Here is a 21,570-nt window from a genome sequence, read left to right on the forward strand (position 1 = left end):
CATGAGAAAGAAACACAGCAAAATATTTTGCAAACAAAATTTATTATATATAAGCAAATGATAACCACTTCTAGATAGATAATATTGCAACTGGTTTTCTTTCATCCCCTGCTACATTTTTATCTGACAATGTCTCTGCTATTTTTAAGCTCAATGTCCTGCATCAAGCCTTGCCAGCAATACTGAATACTTTCAATTAGTAGTTCTCTACTTCTCTGGTCACTAAGCAACTGGCTTATGGTGAGGAATATGTAATGATCTGTATAGATACTTTAGAGTGACGGAATACAGGCTTCACAAAGTTTCATTTGCTCTCTTGTGCTAATGCTACAATAAACAGTTAAATCCATGGCAATATTTGATATTAGTTTTCCGTAATAAACTTAAAAGTTAATACAAGCTCTGGACAAAAGTAGGGATAAACATGACACATAATACTAAGTTTGCCTTTTATATATGTTATATTGTTTATGAGAAGGACAAGTAATCAGATTCATGTGCTTTTAAATGTATATATGCTCAACACTGGTGAAGGCAGAATTCAGCACACAGCAGAAATGGTGAGACAATCAATGAGAAGAAATCTGGACAGAAATGGAAAAACCAAAAGTGCAAATAAAATGAAAATTGCAAATGAAAACCGTTATGTCTGATATATATGTGAGTCTTTGGCAGAATGTCTTCCTATGTGTTAAAAAATATATATCCACCAGAATCAGCAGAAAAGATTTGGTACTTGACCCTTGGATACTTTTCATTCCACTCATTTATCATATTTTTATTGGTTTTTATTCCACTGACTACTACATGCACTGACCCTCAGTGAATCCACTCAATCAAGAGGAGAGATTGTATCTCCTCTTTTTCAGTAGAGTTGCTTAGAAAGATTCCCCCCCTTTTTTTTATGTATTTTGTCCAATTTGTACATTGCATTTTACCAGTTGCTTTAGAACAGTGGAATAGCTTTCTTTTATACAGTATACTGCTTTTGATATGTTTTGAAGAAATGAAAAATAAATGATTGTTTGAAACATATGTTCTCATAATGTAAATGAAATATCAATAGTACCAATACTATTGGGATCAATGAAAATAGTACTCTCTCTATATATTATTCAAACTTGGAAAAAAGTGACTACTGAAAAGCAACAGATAACTAAAATTTCATGTTATACAATGAAAAATACTTGAGATCTTAAATAGGACTTCCATATTTTTAATACCATTCTATACATTTTAAATTCTTCTAGCATGATGGCTAAGACTAAACTTTTTTTTTTTAAGATTTATTTATTTATTTATTTATTTATTTATTTGAGAGAGCAAGCAGGAAGGGGCAGAGGGAGAGGGAGAGAAGCAAACTACACTAAGCATGGAGCTGGATGCGGGGCTCAATCTCATGACACTGAGATCATGACCTGAGCTGAAATCAAGAGTCGGAGGCTTAACTGACTGAGCCGCCCAGGTGCTCCAAGACCAAATTTTTCATTTCCTTTTTAAAACACACACTGAATGCATCTGTGAAAATGACCGATAAATATGCACTATAATTTTAATTACATATCTTGAGGGGGGTCTACCTTTAGTTTAGCATATATCTATGCAAAACTATTCTACTTGGTAATGTGTAATAAAAAACAAAAAACCAAAAGCCCACAAACTAGTATACCTCTGCACTGGTGGTATCTCAGAAGGGCCAGTGGGATTCAGGACTTTTCTTCCTACTGAGTGGTAACAGTGTGCCCCTCTCCTTTCTCACCAGGGTGGTGGTATAGGAGACCAAGTAAAAAACTGGAACTTTCACTACCATCCAGTGGTAACAATACCAAGGCGATACTTGCCCTCCCAACAGCAAGTCATATAGGAGCAAAATTAAGAAGCATCACTTTCCAAAAGAGGTTGAGCGGGGAACCAGGACTTTCAACACTAATCTCACAATAACAAGGCAGCCCCCACTTTTACCCTGGGTCATGTCAGAAGAGGTTTACTAACTAAAATTTAAATAAAATACAGTCTCATATTATTCAAAATGCCCTGGATACATTGAAAATTATTCAGCATACCAAGAAGGAGAAAAATCACATCTTTAATGAGAAGATAACACACAGCAACATGGAGGTGATACATACATTAGATGTATCCAACAGGGATTTTAAAGTCACCACCATATAAATATTTTAATAAGCAATTATGAATATGTTCAAAACAAATGGAAAGCTTTACAAAGTAATAGAAAATACAAAAGAAAAGTGGAAATTTTGGCAATGAAAATTACAATAACTAAAAATTTTAAAAACTATGATAGTCTCAATAACAGAATGGAAAGAACAGAGAAAAGAATAAGTGAACTTGAAAATGGAACAATACAAGGGGCACCTGGGTGGCTCATTTGGTTAAGCATCTGCCTTCAGCTCAGGTCATGATCTCAGGGTCCTGGGATCAAGGCCCACACCAGGCTCCCTGTTCAGTGGGGAGTCTGCTTCTCCCTCTCCCTTTCCATCTGCCCCTCCCCACTGCTTATGCTCTCTTTCTTTCAATCCTTTCAAATAAATAAAGAAAACCTTTAAAAAAGGAACAAAACACATTATACAATCTGAGGAACAGAGGAAAAATAGACTACAAAGAACAACAAAAACAGAGCTCCAGGAACTGTGGGACTATAACAAAAAATCTAATATTCACATCCTCAGAGTCTGAGAAAGAAAGGATGAAGAGGGTGGGGCTGAATATGTATTTAAAGAAATGACTGGAAAGTTTCCAAGTTTGGCTAAAGACGTAAGTTTACAGATTCAAGAACTGAGCAAACTCCAAAGGGATAAACCAAGAGACATCCACACCAAAAGAGAATACAAACATACAACTTCAGAAAATAAAGGAGAGAAAAAAATCTTGAAAGCAGTGAGAATAAAAAAACACTTTATCTGTAGGGGAAAATCTATTTGAATGATAATGGATTTCTCATCAGAAACCATGAAGGCCAGAAATAAGTGACTGATGTTTCAAGTATTGAAAGGCAAAAATAGTCAACTCAGAATTCTGTATTGGGCAAAATTGTCCTTTAGGAATGAAGGAAGATTAAAGATATTCTCAGAAGAGGGAAAACAGAATTTGCCATCAGCAGACCTGTCACCAAAAGAATGGCTAAAGGAAGTTCTTGAAACAGAAAAACAATAACAAATAAGGTGTCTAAAATGACCAGGAAGAAAGCATAAACAAGAGCAAAAATATGAGTAAATATAATAGATTTTTCCTCTTCTTGTAAGTTTTCTAAATTCTTTGACTTGAAGCAAAATAAAAAGTAACATTGCCTGATGTGGTTCTCCCTGTATCTAAAGGAAATATTTATAAATATAATAAACAGGGGTGGATAAAGAGAAAGAGATTTTGAAAGAGGTGAGGACTTTACTTATCACTAGAAGTATTCAGTATTTTGATAGCAGTGGTGGTTACAGGAATCTACACATGTGATAAAATGACATAGAGCTGTATGCATACATTATATTAATGTCAATTTCCTGTTTTGACATTATACTATAGTTACTAAAAATATAACCATTGGGGAAACTGGGTGAAGTTTGAGGGGCCTCTTTGTACAAGAGTGCAACTTTCTTCAAATCTATAATTATTTCAATATTGACAGTTAATAAAAATCTTAGTAGAGGGGCACCCGGGTAGCTCAGTCAGTTGGGCGTCTGCCTTCGGCTCAGGTCATGGTCCCAGTATCCAGCTCCCTGCTTGTGGGGGAGAGGGGAAGGGAGGCTACTTCTCCCTCTGTGTGTGCTCTCTCATCTCTATCTCAAATAAAGATTTTTTTAAAGATTTTATTTATTTATTTGAGATAGAGAGAATGAGAGATAGAGAGCACGAGAGGGAAGAGGGTCAGAGGGAGAAGCAGACTCCCTGCTGAGCAGGGTGCCCGATGTGGGACTCGATCCCGGGACTCCAGGATCATGACCTGAGCCGAAGGCAGTCACTTAACCAACTGAGCCACCCAGGCGCCCTTTAAAAAAATCTTAATAGAAATATTATCAATAAACTAATAGTTACATATGGAAGATAGAATGATAGAAAAATAAGATATTGTGCTTATAAAAATAAGTGAAGGCATCCATGAGAGAATTAAGTTTGTAACTGAATAAGTAAAATGCTGAAAGAGCAGGGGAAGTAATAAAGAGTTTATGTTAGATATTTTAGAAAACCAGTCATCTCTGAAAAGTTCTACATTCATGATACCAAGTAACCTGAGTGTTCTCACTATAAAATTATCCTATTTCTAGGATATAAGTGAATAGTCTTTTCATCCTAAACCATTCAGACATTAAGACTATCATTGATAATCATTAACTACTGGGGGAAAATGGAGATGAAAAGAAACAAAATGTGGGAAAAGTAGAAAGAAGGACATCAAACTTTAAAAGCTTCCTCAGAGAGAGTTTCAGCTAAATATATATATATATATTTTTTAAACCATTCTGTTTCCTTTTTTTTTTTTAAGATTTTATTATTTGACAGAGAGACACACAGCAAGAGAAGGAACACAAGCAGGGGGAGTGGGAGAGGGAGAGGCAGGCTTCCCGCGGAGCAGGGAGCCCGATGCGGGGCTCGATCCCAGGACTCTGGGATCATGACCTGAGCCGAAGGCAGACGCTTAACGACTGAGCCACCCAGGCGCCCCTCAGCTAAATATATTTTAACTGCAACTCTGCTGTGAATTTCTTACTCCTTTCTAATACTGATTGCTCTTTCTTCTGAATGAATCTACTTTATGAACATAAGTAAAAAAGATTGTACCCATTATAGGTACAAAATCATTTTTAAAAATCTTTATTTATATAAAAGTTTCAAGTAAAAATGGATCCATTTCTGTTCTCACAAGAAGATGATTATTGTTTTCTTTAAGGAAAGGTCAAGAAATATATTCACATGTACTAGAGAATATTTATTTTAGCTAAAGCTCATTAGCTAATATTTATTAGATAATGTTACCACACTATCTGCCACTCCAAGAATGTGGAAACATTTAGAAAATTGCCTCTATGGGTATCTGTGGGATTATTCAGTACAGTTGCAGAATTTGCTTTGAATCTTTTCATCTATATTTTAGTTCCAGTGGAGTCCTTTTTAATAAAATATTTTCATGATTTGTATGTCCCTTCCAAGGAGACATGGTGCCCTATTTGTAATGTTTATCCCCTACTTAATTCCGAAATGGTCAGACTTTGAAATGTTTATAGAAAATCGTTCAGATTTACAGTTCAGAGATATAAAAGCTACACAAATTGCTAATAATGTTGTATGGTGAAATAAAAAATAACAATAATCATGACATCACTGCAGGTTGTTACTGATTCTTAAGTATTCTCTACCATGGGGTTTCATGGCCTAATGATTTTAAGTTATACATATCATTTCTTTAAATAACATTACAAAAGGCAATATGTAAACCTGTACAGAGATATAGAAGCTAAACCTCACTATAGAAAACACATTATTAACTAATTTGTAGTGTTTGGTCATGTTTATATATATAAAAAGTACATCACTGTATGTCTTTTAAACTCATTAATATCTGCTTAACATTAAGCCAAAAGATGGGTATGGGCATCATTGCTAAGGAGGGTCAACTGATTTCAAGTCAAAGGATTCTAAATATGTTACTTGAGTAGAAACACCACAATGAGCAGAAGGTTGCAAGTAAAACCTTTCTAGCCCAAATAATATGGGCTAACTCATATGTTTCTTACACTTATGATGCCAATTCTTCAATGAATGTATAGGAATTCTTACTGATCTTATATTGATTTTTGATTACTTTTTCCAAAACACTTTTGAAAGGTGCTTTACACTTCCATAGTGGTTTACTGTTTACTGACTCACCGAATAAACTGTACTTAACTATTTAAATAGTTGCTAATAATGTTGTATGCTGAAATAAAAAATAATAACAATCATGATATCACTGCAGGTTGTTACTGATTCTTTAATATTCTCTACCATGGGTTTCATGGTCTAATGATTTTAAGTTATACATATCATTTCTTTAAAAAACATTACAGAAGGCAACATCTAAGCCTGTACAAAACTTAGATACTTTATGTATTTTGCTTCCTTGATTTTTAGGGGACTAAAATAGGCTACTCTAAATGGCCTATTTTTAATAATATCCTGTAAAATTTTATAAATCACCATATGTTCAACTTACTGTGACTTAACAGTTCATTGTTCACAGCCTCTCTCTGCCTCTCTTTCTCTCTTACTCTCTCTCTATATATACATCTATACATTTCTTTTATATAATTTCTTATATACAACTTCTTACATATAATATATAGTATATATTATACTTTCTTGAAATATTATTTACCTCTTGCTTTTCTGATAACTTACTCTTTTTTAAGGGTACTACACTCAGGTGCAAGGATGGGAGGATAAATATGCTGAATGGCAGGAGTATTAGACAGCTGGGTAAAATACCAAAATTGAACCAACATTAGATAAAAAGACAGAAACTTTTTTAAAAAGTAGAAAATGAAAATATAACTTTGTGAAAAGTTTGCATAGTAACATACATACATGTTAATGAAAATAATAGACTGAATAGTTACAGAAAGACATCAGTGGACAGTATCGTTTTATGCATATGCCAGTAAGAAATGGGAAATTCTTCAAGTTCAGCGTGAGGATTTTCCTGTATATAATTTTATTTGGTGGTGAGATTTACTTGCATAACACCTTGTGTGCTACTTTAAAAATAGACCATACACTGAAAACAATACATAACCCTTCATTCGTGCTTTTTCTACCTTCTGCAGGGACTTTTAACAGCTTAAAGTTTATAAACAAAGATGTGATTCTAGGGGCGCCTGGGTGGCTTAGACATTAAGCGTCTGCCTTCGGCTCAGGTCATGATCCCAGGGTCATGGGATCGAGCCCCACATCGGGCTCCCTGCTTGGCAGGAAGCCTGCTTCTCCCTCTCCCGCTCCCCCTGCTTGTGTTCCCTCTCTCGCTGTGTCTCTCTCTGTCAAATAAATAAATAAAATCTTTTTTTTTAAAAAAAGACATGATTCTAGATATGAAAGGAGATTGGATTTAAAGTTGTGGTGGAAAGTTTAGTTTGGATAATGAGGCTCTTGAAAATCCAAGAATGGATGAGGACCAAATATAGGAAAACGTGAGAAGGGGAGAACTATGGGTACATGAGGGAGCTGTCCACCAATGGTCATAACAGACTTTAAATAGAAATGAGTCCATGTGTCAAATATAAAGGAAGTGGATTAATTGGAAGCCCAAGGTAGTTGGGCAAAGCCTGAAGCATATCGTGGAAGTAACAAATCAAGTCTTACTGATATTCATTCATTCATTCATTAAGAATTGAGTTAGTCATATAATTCTTAAAGTACATTCTCATCCTGGTGAGTAACATGTACATTTCTGTACTCATCTAATATCTCATCTTTACTCTAGTTTCCCTTTGCCTTTCCCTCCCACTCCAATTACACTAATGTGTTTGTAGGCCCTTCAAGATCTATGTATGTATTTTGCAAAGTTTGGGAAAATTTGTTTGTTTTGGCTTGGTTTTTTTTACTTGTTTTCATTCAACATATGATTGAGATCTATCCTAGTTTTTGTGTATATCTCTATTTTTTTATGCCACATAATTTTCCATATATGTAAAGTTCTCATAGTGATGAATTCTTTGGTTCTCTTGGACTTTTCGCAACAAATACATTTTTAATGCACACTACTATGTCCTTTTTATAGATTTAGGTGGGAGTTTCTTTGGCAAGTAGATCAGGACTAGGATTGCTATTTCATAGCTCTAGGTTTCATTTCACTAAGTACCTCCAGATTGCTCTCCAGTATAACTGTATGTCTCTACTCCCATCAGCAGTACACGTGTTCTAGTTTTCTGAAATTTTGGTATTTGCTGACTATCTGAATCTCACCTTTTGTCTTGCAAATGTGCTCCTCAAACTGATCCCTTCTATTTACACCATACATTTCATCCTACATTTCAGGAGATGTGGTTTTCATATTTGATACCTGTCTTATGACTGTTTCTTTTTCAGTTTTCAAATACAGGCACACCTCAGTTTATTGAGCTTCAATTTATTGTACTTTGTAGATACTACATTTTTTACAAATTGAAGGTTCGGTGGCAACCCTGTGGCGAGCAAGTCTACTGGCACTATTTTTCTAACACACTTACTCACTTTGGGTCTCTGCATTGCATTTTGGTAATTCTTGCAATATTTCAAATTTTATTATTATTGTATTTGTTATGGTGATCCATGATCCGTGATTCTGACTTGCTGAAAATTCAAATAATGGCTAGCATTTTTTAGAAATAAGGTATTTAAGGCATGTACGTTGTTTTTTAGACATAATGGTATTGCACACTTGATAGACTATAGTACAGTGTAAACATAAATTTTATATGCACTGGGAATAAAAAAAAGCTCATTTGACTTTTTCTATTGTAATATTCAGTTTACTGCAGTGGTCTGGACCTGAACCCACAGAATCTCTGAAGTATGCCTGTATCCTCCCTTATATCTTTGAGAACATTCGATATACATATTATACATTGCTGACATTTTGGCTACATTTATCTGGCTTGTTTTGTTATACATTGACTTTCTTTTAACATGGTTGAATTCTGAGGTCTCTCTCTCTCTCTCTCTCTCTCTCTCTCTCTCTCGTGAACTTTATTATGCTGAGGTAGAAAAGGAAACATGGCAGAGGGAAATAAAAGTAGGACCAAGCTTGGCCCCTTCATAGTGAATTTAGAATGAGGGACACTTTAGGAAAATAGCTAGATTCTACTTTGCCTTCTTCCCCTACAACCATTCCATTCTGAAATTTGATACATACATGCCTCCAAGGTATTGCTTTTTGCCCAGAGTGGTCTCCCTCAGTTGTAATCAGCCACCTTGCTCTCAGTGTGTGTGGCTGCAGGTTTAGAAAAGAATGCTCTGGGTTCAGATAGTTTATCTTCATTTGTCATTATTCCCTCATTTTCAAGCTGGGTTGAGTTTCACCCCATTTGTAACATCCTGCCTGGCATACTCCAAAACGACTTTGAAGTATTTGGCAATGGTCCCTTTGAACTCCACTCCCACTAGAATAGCAGCTCCATTTGAGCAGGAGTTTGTTTTTTGGGGGGGGGGTTGCTCTCTCTTGTATTCTCACCACTTAGAATACTTTGTACATAGTGAGTGCTCTAAATTTTGAATGAGCAGGGAAAAAAAATGAATGCAAGGAAAAGAAATTGGTAAAACTAAAAACCTGTGTCTCAGCCCACATTGGTATCCTTAGAGCTTACTTTTCTGCTCCCTGCTGTTCTTCTCTACTCACAACCTCACCGTAGTTCCTAACTCTGAGGGCTTCTCAAATCTTCAGTATTAGGTGCATCAGCCTTTCTCTTATTTCTGTGACATTTCCAGGGTTGTATTCATGGAAGGGAGCACATTTCATGTCACTTTTCCATCTTATCAGAGAAAGCTTAGTTTAGTTTACTTTAAAATTTTCATGGCATCCATATCACTCATGTCTATTTTCTTGTTTAAGTTACTCCCCCTTATGCAAATTTCTTTGAATAATTTTTAAAATTTCAAGAATCTAATCAATTATTGATTAAGCCAGGATTTATATTTGTGTTCTGTAGGATGAATCTATGATGAATATCTTCCTTAGTGCCTTTTTCTGAATTATCATACAGCCAGTGATAAAGCATCAGCAATTGGTAGTTTTCAGATCCTTATTTATGATCCCCAAAAATGGAGTTTGTCAATTACTTTGCTATAAGAATATAAAAGGTATGAACAGTGAAATGAAGTGAGTAGCCTCAAAAGTAAGAGTACACTTAAGCCAAACAAAATGTGATTGAAAATATTGGGACACTGTTTCTGGCCCCTAATTATTACATAATTCTGGGGAGAACATTTCTTCTGAGTCTCAGTTTTATAGAGATAAAATGGGACACAAATTTCTGTGAGAAAAAAAGGCAAAGGATATTTATGAAAGTATTTTATAAATATTGTAAAGCACCATAATTATAAGAGGAGTGCCTGCTTCTTTTTGTATCCACTTTTCTGTTATAAGGCGTGGTTTTAAAATTTTAATATTGTTTTTGTGTTTGTTACAGTGTTTGACCACTGACATTTTTATATAAATGGCTTCTGCAAAAAAAATATTGTATGGCTATAGAATAATTTATGTGTTCAGTTTCTTAATTAAAAAAATTCTATTCCGATTTCTTTGTAGAGAAAATAATTACATTCTAATTGAGATTTTGTGCAAATTATAAAATTACATAGTTGGATTAAATAAGATAACTCATGAAGACTATTTGTTGTTGCTGTACTACTAAAACTACTTTTCATTTATTCAAACTTATTAATTGTTCCCAATCAGAAGTGAACCATTATCCAGGTAAAATAAAAGAGTTGGTCTAGAAAACTTTGGTTTTAAAATTCATGCAGTGCTATCATTATCCTCTTTATGTTTTGGATAATTTATTCTAAATTACCTAGAAAAAAGGGGCTGATTTTACAGTTTTATCTTGCATTCTCTAAGTCTCAGGCAAGAATAAAAGGAAAAGAGTAAGCAAGGAAAAACAAAGAAAAAGAAAATTATACTCAAGTCACATAGACATCTAAAGTCTCTGATTTATGTGAAATCTTCTGTTTGGTAGAGGACAGAGAGGAAAGGAAGGGATATTGAATTTCTGACAACATACGTGCTTCGTGCTTTGTCTACAATGTGGTGAGCGCATATTTATTTTTTTTCTCTGGGCTTTCTGCATTGAAACCAGTACATTATAAGCTTATCATACAAAAGATGGCAAAAAAAAAATGCCATTTATTTTCTATTAGTTCTTTTTCTCCTGAGGTTGCTGCCCTACACAGAACCATTTTAACCTCCTCATGTCTTCGACAGTGGGAACATCTTGACATGACTCCAAATCTAATTCCAATGTGTTGAAAGCATAAAAAACACATTTACTTTAAAATTCTGAAGCATATTAATGATTCCATAGAAATACATCTTGCTTACCATGTCTATTAGTTTTACCCTTGTTAACATGTTTCAGTATGAGTATGCGATTAAGGTTTCACTCTGTGCAGACCGCAACTGTAGCAACTGCAGCAACTGCAGCTGCCAACAAAAATAGCAAAATATTTTAAAAGCCAAAGCAAACAGCAAGGCGGCCACACAAACCTTGTTCATACATCCTGTATATCTTGGTTTGTTGGGCTTTTCTTTCTTTCTCTAACTGTGTAATGAAAGAGCATTATCATTGTCATCATCCCTAGATTAAAGCTCAGAAAAATAAGTAAAACCTAGGCTAGCATTGATTTTCAGGTCCCTGCACTCTGGAAGATCGGCAACAAGGGGATTTTCATTGGCTTCATCCTTGGAAGGAGATTGCTCTGCATCTCCAGAGAAGGCGGCAAAAGTCTCTGTTTGCATTCAGGGGTATTAGCAGCAAGGATCGGAAGTATTTACGCAGATCATTAGTTGGGCAAATCCTGTGGGCCTGAGTTCTTAACAGCTTTGTGTCCACCCACATTTCATCAAGGCCACACATGGACTAAGCAATAGGAAAAAGCTCAAGCTGCTGACACATCTGACAGCTGCAAGTGTATCAATCCTCTGATAACAATGCAGTGCTAGTGACAAATAAAAAATTGCATTTTGACTAAGAATCTGAAACTGTGCGTATGTTACTGCAAGGGGACTTTCTTTTATTTATACCCTGTTGATTTGAGCTTGCTCTAGACCTATAGTGTAAACAAGCTAGCAATAGTCCAGGAGGATTTGCTTTTTTCTCTTTTTTTCTTGGGATTGGAATTTGCTTACTGCAGTTTGGGATGTAGCGGCTGTGACATGTGAACTCATGGTGAAAAGCCATAAAAGAAGGTGAATTCATGAGCGAGAGGGCATGCTGAACTTACTGGCCTGCCTGACCTTTATGGCAAGTACTACTCACAGAATCAGTAACATTCAAAATGCTGACAGACAGATTCTAAGAGGTCAGCAAAGGGTGAACCTGTAGGAGCATTTGGGACCAAACCCTTGAGAATTACAATAACTCTTAGTTATGTAGTGGCCACAATTGAAATGCAAGTGTTCATTTCATTTCCTTTTTGCTTTTTGATATATCAATAGTGAGTAATTCCTCATTTGTTGTAGAAAAAAAAATTAAAAAGCCTCAGAAGAAATCAAGCCCTGGGGTGCTTTAACAATCAACTGACTATGAATAAAAATTACTTGAAAAGAGTATCACAGGGCGCCTGGGTGGCTCAGTTGGTTAAGCGACTGCCTTTGGCTCAGGTCATGATCCTGGAGTCCCAGGATCGAGTCCCGCATCGGGCTCCCTGCTCAGCGGGGAGTCTGCTTGTCCCTCTGACCCTCTTCCCTCTCATGCTCTCTATCTCTCATTCTCTCTCTCTCAAATAAATAAATAAAAAAAAAAAAAAAAAAAAAAAGAAAAGAGTATCACAGGGTCTTCCAGCTTTGCTCCTCTATCCCCTTGTGGGTTGATTATCACCTACTGAGGATCATGGGGCCCTCCTACCATTGAGGTCTTTACTTATTGGCCTAGGAAGATAGTAGGATATCCAGGAGTCAGAGGCATTTTAGAGATTTTCCACAAACAGGGTAATGGCAGGGCAGAGAAACGCTGATTCATCAATTTTGTACATATTTATTGTTCAGCTACTCTATGCCTATATGCCCGCTCTGTGCTAAGGACTAGGTACACAGTAAAATTGTAACCAGCATGTTCCAGTGCACTATTATGCTCAATCTAGGAGGGAGCATGCAGGTTTGGACACAGTGTATACATATTGTGTTTTAGGTTACAAAATATTTTTTGGTTTCAATCTCCATTTCCACTGGGGGAAGTTTTTTGTTTTTTTTTTTAAAAGTTTTTTATTTATTTATTAGAGAGAGAGAAAGAAACAGCATGAGAGGGTAGAGGGTCAGAGGAAGAAGCAGGCTCCCTGCTGAGCTGGGAGCCCGATGTGGGACTTGATCCCAGGACTCCAGGATCATGACCCGAGCCGAAGGCAGGTTGCCTAACCAACTGAGCCACCCAGGCGCCCCTCCACTGGGGGAAGTTTAATGTGAGGTTCTGAGAACATTTTTCCATATATTCATTTCATTTTAGGAGTGTTCCACTTCTGGTTTTCCACTTAAAATTTATCTAGGTCAGTTTTGAAGGGAAGGGATCCAAGCTGAGTGGGAACTGAAGCTTATAAAATGTGGGGACCCTTTTTAGGAAAAAGAATACAAGGCCCTAGCAGGTGAGAAGATCTACCTGTAAGTAAGTGTCTAAAATTTTGGAAGCCAATGAACTCATCATGGTATATTCTGACTTCTCTTCTGAGTGGAAAGATAACTTATATTTCATACCAATTGCAAAGAAAGTTAATCTTTCTGTCTGGGTTTTCCAGAAAAAAAAAAAAATACACATACACCACAACCTTTAAATGCTTCCTTTAGACCTTACAGTTTGAGTTAGAATAATGGATGCATTTTTAAAAATGTTTTCTATTTACATGATGGTGTATACATAAAAATATACTGTCAGGTAAAACTTACATTAAAGTTTCTTAAGATAGTTAAGTAAATTTGGATAAATGAAAGGACAGAAGAAAAGAAAAACAAAAGAACAAAGGAAAGTAAAACCTTTTGTTATAGTTTGGACCAAAAGTAGAAATTTAAAAGTTTCATTAAAAATATGTCCAGTAAGGGCATGTAGATACATATGAAATAATTCAAACATCATTATGCCCACTTTATTTGTGGAAACTTTCAGGATATAAATATATATAAGGCCATAATCAAAGTAGTGAGAATGAATAAAGAATATCATGTCCCAATACTATAACTTTTTAAAGGATTTTATTTATTTATTTGACAGAGAGAGAGACACACACAACGAGAGAGGGAACACAAGCAGGGGGAGTGGGAGAGGGAGAAGCAGGCCTCCTGCTGGGCAGGGAGCCCGATGTGGAGCTCGATCCCAGAAGCCACCCAGGTGCCCTCCAATACTATAACTTTCATACACACTTTGATTTCTTGGAACGTTTTAGAATCAGCAGAATAAATATATAGATGATTTATTGTGAATTTTAATTTAGGTAGGAGGCCCTCAAGTCTGGTATTGACTAAAACACTTTAAGCAAAAGTGGCATTTATATCTGGTTATATTCCTTTAAATCTTGTTTGAGATTTTTTTTCTTTAAAAGTTCTTTAAATCCTATTTGAGATTTTCTTTCCTTTCTCTTAAAAAAGATATTTAAACATTCTGTAATAGTTAATCAAGTGAAAATCTTTTTTTCCTTTTTTGGTAGTATTTTTCTTGAACTTTATTAAAGGATAATACACATACAGAAAACATGACAATGCATATATACTGATCATAAACGCACAATTTGATGAAATTTCATCAAGCGAATGATACTTTTTGGTAATCAGATGTAGATTAAGAAAGAGTCTTGAGATTTCCCATGAAGACCTCCTAACTCTCCCTTCTTGTCACTATTTACTTCCAACTCTATTTCTGTCATCAAAGATAGCAGTTATCCTGAATTTTAACATTCAATTTTAACTAAATTTTAGATTCATTTTGCCTGGTTGTACATGTACATGTGTGTGTAATTCTTACTTTGGTATAATTTTAAGCTTATAAAAAGTTATAAGAATAAATTCCCACATACTCTTCATCCAGATTCACTTAAAAAAAAAAAGATTTATTTATTTTGGAGAGAGCCGGTGGGGCGGGGGCTGGGGGGTGTGCACAGAGGGAGAGAATCTCAAGCAAACATCCTGCTAAGTGTGGAGCCTGCCCCAGGGCTCAGTCTCAGGACCCTGAGATCATGACCTGAGCTGAAATCAAGAGTCCATCACTCAACTAACTGAGCCACCAGGCGCCCCTATCCAGATTCACTTTTGAATACATTTTGATGTATTGAGAAATACTGTCAGATTTCTCTCGAGTACTCTCCTTTCTGAACCATTTGTGAGTTAATTGGAGATGTCATGTACAGTTACCAGAATCAAGAAATTCTAGAGTACATTGTAGATTTTTTAATTTTAAAATGTACTAGGTATCAATCATTTGTTAATGGATTAAACATAGATTTGCAAATAATGACCATAATCTGGAGCACTCTTTGTGGAAATTATTGGCATATTCTCAAGGAGGAAATATCAAATTCTAGGAGGCGTGTCCTGCAAATTCATTATTTAACATAAGCTATAGCTCCCAGAAAAGCCAGGGTTTGCTTGGGTCTTTAGTGAGGTCCCCAGATTTTGACAATCTTAAGACTAATGGCAAATCTTGTCCCTGATTCTTCCTGTTTTTCTTTTTTTTTTCTATTAATAGTCTATTAATAGACTTGACACCAGAGTCCATTAACATTTCCGTGGAAACTCATCTTCTTTCTTCATCTATTCAGCTATCAATTAGTTTGTTGGTGTAGATACTGTTGATGCTATTTCTTAATGTATAAAGATGAAGCAACTTACTACTCCATTTTGAATTATTTTTTATTCTTTAAGCTAAAATTTTTGAGAAAATGTGTTTTCTAGCATAGTACCCTTCATATAATACTTTGAAAAATAAAGATAGATAAAAAGCATCCTTCTTCTTAAGGACCTTCAACACTAATAAGAAGATAGTCCTCTTGTATAAGAATATACCTTATGTGTAGAAAAGAGTACAAGTACACTAGGGAGTTTGATGAGAGAAAAATCATTTCTACTTGGGTGATCAGAGAAGGGTTTTTGAAAGAGCTGTCTTTTGAGATATGTCACAAAAGACGTGTAGGATTTCTATAGGTGATAATGGATAGATGGACAGAACATTGAAAGGAGTATTTGTGCAACGTTAAATGGGTAGAAAAATGCTAGGTAAATTTAAGGCATTGAAGAGTCTGATGAGCAGGTGGTTTAGCATGGGCAATAAAGAAGAAATACTACTAGAACAATATGAAGGGCTATAAATAACTGGCACTAGCTAAAGAATTTGGATATTAGTAAGTGTAGAGGACAACTGAACATTATTTTATATTTTGAATAGCTGATATATTTACATGATTCAAAATTAGAAAAAAAAACTCTCCATTTTATCCTGGGCTCTCATCTGCTAAGTTGTTGCCTCTTAACCATAAGTGAATATTGTTCTTTGTGTCTTAAGAGTTCTATGCACATATAAGAAATAGCAATATAAATGAGCAATCCCCCTTATTTTGGGAGCATATTATATGTCCTTTCTGCACCTTGTTTTCATTAACAATATTTCTTGAAGAGTTTTTGTACTAATACAAATAGAGATTACAGTTACAGAATATTTCATCAAAGGGAAGTATGATTTATTTAAGTAACACTGTATGGTTGATCTTGTTTCCAGAATTTTCAATATATCTTTTTTTGCCATGAATATATTTATATATGTCACTTCACATGTAGGTACTTATTTAGGATAACTTACCTCAAGTCTAATTAATTGGAAATGCATATATGCATTTCTTACTTTGGTAAATATTATCAAGTTGCCAATAGACAAATGTGTACCAATTTATATTCCAACCATGGGTTCACATGAATAGGAACACTTTTTTCTCTATATATTTGCAGAAGCTTAGGTTATCAAATGATGTATCATTCTGAAGGTAGAAGAATATAATCAAACTACAGTTTTAATTACAGTTTTCTTATTTTGAGTGAACTTGAATATTCTTTCAAATGTTTAAAAGAATTTACTTATCAATAAATTGTTTATGTGTTTGCCTATTTTTCTCTTGGGTTGTGAATGTTTTGCTCGTCTATTTCTAGAAACCCTTCATGTGTTAGAGAAATTATACTGTATAAGGAGTAAACATTGTTTCTCAATTGATCATTTGTAGTTTCACTTTGTTTTTCCATATTGTTTTTTAAAATAAATTTGTTTTTAATGTATTCATATTTATCCATCTTTAATCATATGACTTCTGGACTTCTAGTCATAATTAAATAGACCTTAACTACTTCAAGGTCACTAAGGAAATTTCCTATGTTTTCTTCTAGAGGCTCTATGGTTTAATTTTTCTACAGTCAATGTTTTAATCTGTTGGAAGTAATCTTATTATAAGCAATAAAAGATATGGATTCACTCATATTATTTTCCTGCAAAATGGCAACTCATTTTTCTTCACTGATTTGAGATTTAGTATTTAGCTGTTTCTGGATTTTCTATTATTTTCCATTTACCATCTCTCTGTTCATGTACGATATTTTTATATTTCACTTCTGGAGCATTATTACCAAATAGCCTATCATGTTTTAAAGGATTAATTAGAATGAGAAGAGATAGGGAGTAATAAACATCTGAAATATGGTGATAGCACAGAATAGAATGGACATAATCTGGGAAAGGTATTGTGGTGAGAAAATGTATACCATTTGCCAATTGGTTGTATACTGAGGAAAGATCAGGAAAGAGTATAAGCAGACAGTGAAGTTCCAAACCTGGGAGATTAAAATAAGTATAAAAATAGGAAAATCTCTAGATTTGTGGGATTTTCTTTGGAAAAATAAAACAAATCCTGATTTTCTCAAGAATTAAGGGATTTAGTAAAATTCCTGCATGGTCTAATGAAAATTTTTATTGCTCTTCTCTATTGGGCACATTTATTTACATACTTGGTTCTTCATTATACCTTATATAACTTGCTTTTAGCTGAAAGTAAAAGAAAGCCTACCTCAGTAATGGAAGAGATTACATATTAAAAAATAAATAGGTAAAGTTTTCAGTTCTGGTCAATTCATGGTTTCCATATACTAGCAAGAAACCACATTCTTTATGTTCTCTACTCTGCAATCTGCCCATCAGCTTCATCCTGCATCTGGGTCCCCTGGTAATCATTGCCATGAGTAAGTCAAGAGTACTAAAGGATTTCACATTCAAAGCCAGTGAATAAAAGGTAAGGGGTATTACTCTTTTATGAATAAGTCTTTTGCTTCAATATAATTGAGATAAATTACTTATCCCTGCATAACAATTGGACAAATTCACATACTGATTGACTTAGGTCTGATTTCTGAAATAATCATGAGCAATTGAAAGGAATTGCCAGGATTGCCTTAGAGGAATTAGGTTCAATTCTGAATCTAGGAAATAAGGTCAGCCCTTCCCAAGTCACAGGGACTATGCACACATCTGAACGAAGTTTGGGTCTTGTTAACAAAGAAATCTGCCGATGGGTTAGGCAACCAGCATGTCCATTACACTTTGTTTTTTTAAGAATTTTATTAGAGTCATTCACTGAATGCTCCCACTCCATATTTGTGGCTGATCTACTTTACTATACCTATTAAAATTTATCTGTGTGAGAATCAGTTTTGTAGCTCTAATTTCTGTGTTTCCAAAAGGCAGCTAACTACTTGATAACCCAAGATTTTGAATACCTGATTAAACGTATCTGTTGTAATTGTAGAAATGACTTGGAAAGCTAATGACTTTATTATGGTGTAAAAGTGAAATGGGTTACTGTGTGAATCCACATTTTGTGTTATGGTCTATATTATGACACAGGTTTCTTAAGATTTGCTAAATTCAAAGCTATAATTAAAATGGTGGACACTTTACTACAGAGGAATTACTGTCAGGAATACATTTGTTTTTAGAGGAAGAGATATTTTGGTAGCTCTCAAAAAATGAGTTTTATATTTTTACTACACATAAATTCAGGTTTAATTATAAATGAAATATTTTATATCACCTCAGAATTCTCTGGCGGTAAACATTCTTTTTGTTTTAATATAGCCTTTGAGAAGATTTAGCCTATCTCTATGTTCATCACTTCTAGTTGTCCTTTCAAAGTTCCTCTATTGTACAGGATTTTGAAGCATTAGAAGTTAAAAGATAAGTAGCAGGTCTTCTATCCATATTCTCCCTTTATCTGGGGGACACCTACGAAATTAAAAAAAATTGTAACCTTAAAAAAAAAAACAAAACCCAAAAAGGTCGTTATCTTTTTTGATATGGACTAGCTAGTGCTCCCCCCCTCCAAATTCATATGTTGAAGCCCTAATTCCCATGTGACTATTTGAAGATAAGGCCTTTAAGGAGTTAAGATTAAATGAGGTCATAAGAACAGGGCCCTAATCCAATAGGACTGTTTTCCTTATAAAAAGAGGAAGAGATGACAGGGTGGACAAGCATAGAGAAAAGGCCCTATGAAGACACAGTGAGGAGGTGGTCACCTGCAAGCCGAGGAGAGAGGCTTCAGGAGAAACCGAATCTGCTGACACTTTGATCTTGGACTTTCCTCTCCAGAACTGTGACAAAATAAGTTTCTCTTTTTTAAGCCACCCAGTCTGTGATACTTTGCTATGGCAGCCTAGCAGACTAATATGCTTGTAAATATACTAATAACAGACTTCTTGGCAAACAAGCTAACAGTATTAGCTGGTGGAAGAGTTGTTATCTAGGGGGTGATTTTAGCAGATGCACCTGATTGCCTAGCATTCCTTATGTTAAATAAACCTATAATCTATGTATATATGGGGCATAGATTCCTGGAAAATAGGTTATGTGCCTATATGAATATAAAATGGAAATGTTTACTTTTGTGTAATGTACCAGAGTCTATTTGATGCAGTAAGAAAAGAACCAGAGAGTCATGATCTCTCTCTGCTTCTCCCTGGGCCTCCAGATCCTAGTCTCTTTTGTCATCAGAATGATTAGTAAAATCTCTGGGTCATAGGAGTCTGATTTGACATTTTGATTGAATTATCACACTGATAAAATTTAGGAGTTATTTTGTATAGAAAATATAGTTTCCTAGGTGAGTGGGTTGGAGTTTTTCTATGTTAAGTTTATTTGGAGAAGAATATATACCACAATTAGGTAATGATGAAACAGAGCAGTGACTTTTCAACATATCCAAGGCATTAAAAGTGTTTACATGTGGGAATTAGACAAAGTGACTAGACTTCAACAATACACATCAGACTAACTGGTAGGAATATCCAATGAAGTAGAAACACTTTGATTTTATGGTATAATCTACCAAGGGTAAGATAGAAACCATGCTCCATTTTATTTTTTGAAACTACTTTCAATTTTATTTATCAAATAATAATTGTGTTGGAAGTGAGCCTGAGAGATCATATTTAAATAGTCCTCTATTTCAAGAGCTTCTGATTAGACACATCAACAAGAAAAAATTACTTAAACATAAAACATATCCAAAGGAAGCTTCCAAACATCCTGCCGTCACATATCACAAGGTCTAACAACCTTAACCATCAAAATAATATACTTAAACTGTTCCTGTTGTAAATGGAAAACGTTCCTACTGTCTTGTTCTCAGTGGGCAGAAAGAACAGCTGCTCACTATTTGAAGTCCCCTCCTGTATTTATTTGCATTCTATGCCAATGAATTTTATATGAATATGCATGTGTGTGTGTGTGTGTGTGTGTGTGTGTACTTTTAATAATAAAAGAGTGAAAGCTATTCCATTATGGTGCCAGTTCACCTTGGTTGTTGTAAACTACTTTTATGAGGTTACAGAAAGCATTACTTGCCTTTAAAACTATACTCATGACATTCACAAAGATTTTGAAAACAGTTTAATGAAATATACAAGTGATTATCTGTATGAAAAAAAGAACCATGCCAGTTGAAAAGAACTATATAGTGTTTCGATCTGTCATTAAGGATTTTTATCTGGCCCACATCTCTATTCTTACCACCTCAGCCAGCTGTGAAGCTGTACTCTTCTTAAAAATTGTCATGGGAAGGCAATTCCACAACTTCCCTTGGCATCATACGTAATGTTATTTACATTCAGAATACTCTCTTTATGTCTAAACTAAAATATTCAGCTGTAATTCAGGACAGTTTTTTTCCAGTTCTCTTTTCCCTCCCTCCCTCAATCGTCTGCAATAGCTTGAGGAGTTGTTATATTATCTACCTTCCTCCTTTAATTTTACTCTTTATGTAACAAAGATGTCATAGATGCAGTATCTTAAACCAAAGATTTTGTTTTAATGGTGAAAATGTCAAACACTGTGGAAGGCTATTTAAAAAGATATTTCTCATATTGAAAGTCATTTTAGCATGAATCGAATCACATGGCAGTCAATTTGATTCTCTGATTACACATACATATGCAATGAACTTGATCTGTGGGAGAACCTCTCTCCTCCCATGCCTTATTCTTTTTTCCCCTCAATTTTTACATTCTTATTTTCACTTTCTTCCCAAAGAATTTTTTGAGTAATAACTATGTTAGTCACTTTGAAGAAAATGAACTTTAGTTTATCAAAAGAAATTTCACATAAGAGATCTCTTGGGCACTCTCTAAACATTTGCAAGAGAGAGAAAATATGTGAACCACCCAAACCTATTTTATTGGAGCCAAAGTTAGTTGCAGGTTTGTGTAGTCATGTGATATAAATTACTGTCTTTCCAAGTCAGTGTGAATTTATATGCTGATCTAATCTATAAAAATACATGTTATTCTCATAAAATCTAGTATGTGTTTTTTTCCTGATAGTGGCATCA

This window comes from Zalophus californianus, chromosome 6 (genome assembly GCF_009762305.2).
Source record: "Zalophus californianus isolate mZalCal1 chromosome 6, mZalCal1.pri.v2, whole genome shotgun sequence".
Lineage (NCBI taxonomy): Eukaryota > Metazoa > Chordata > Mammalia > Carnivora > Otariidae > Zalophus > Zalophus californianus.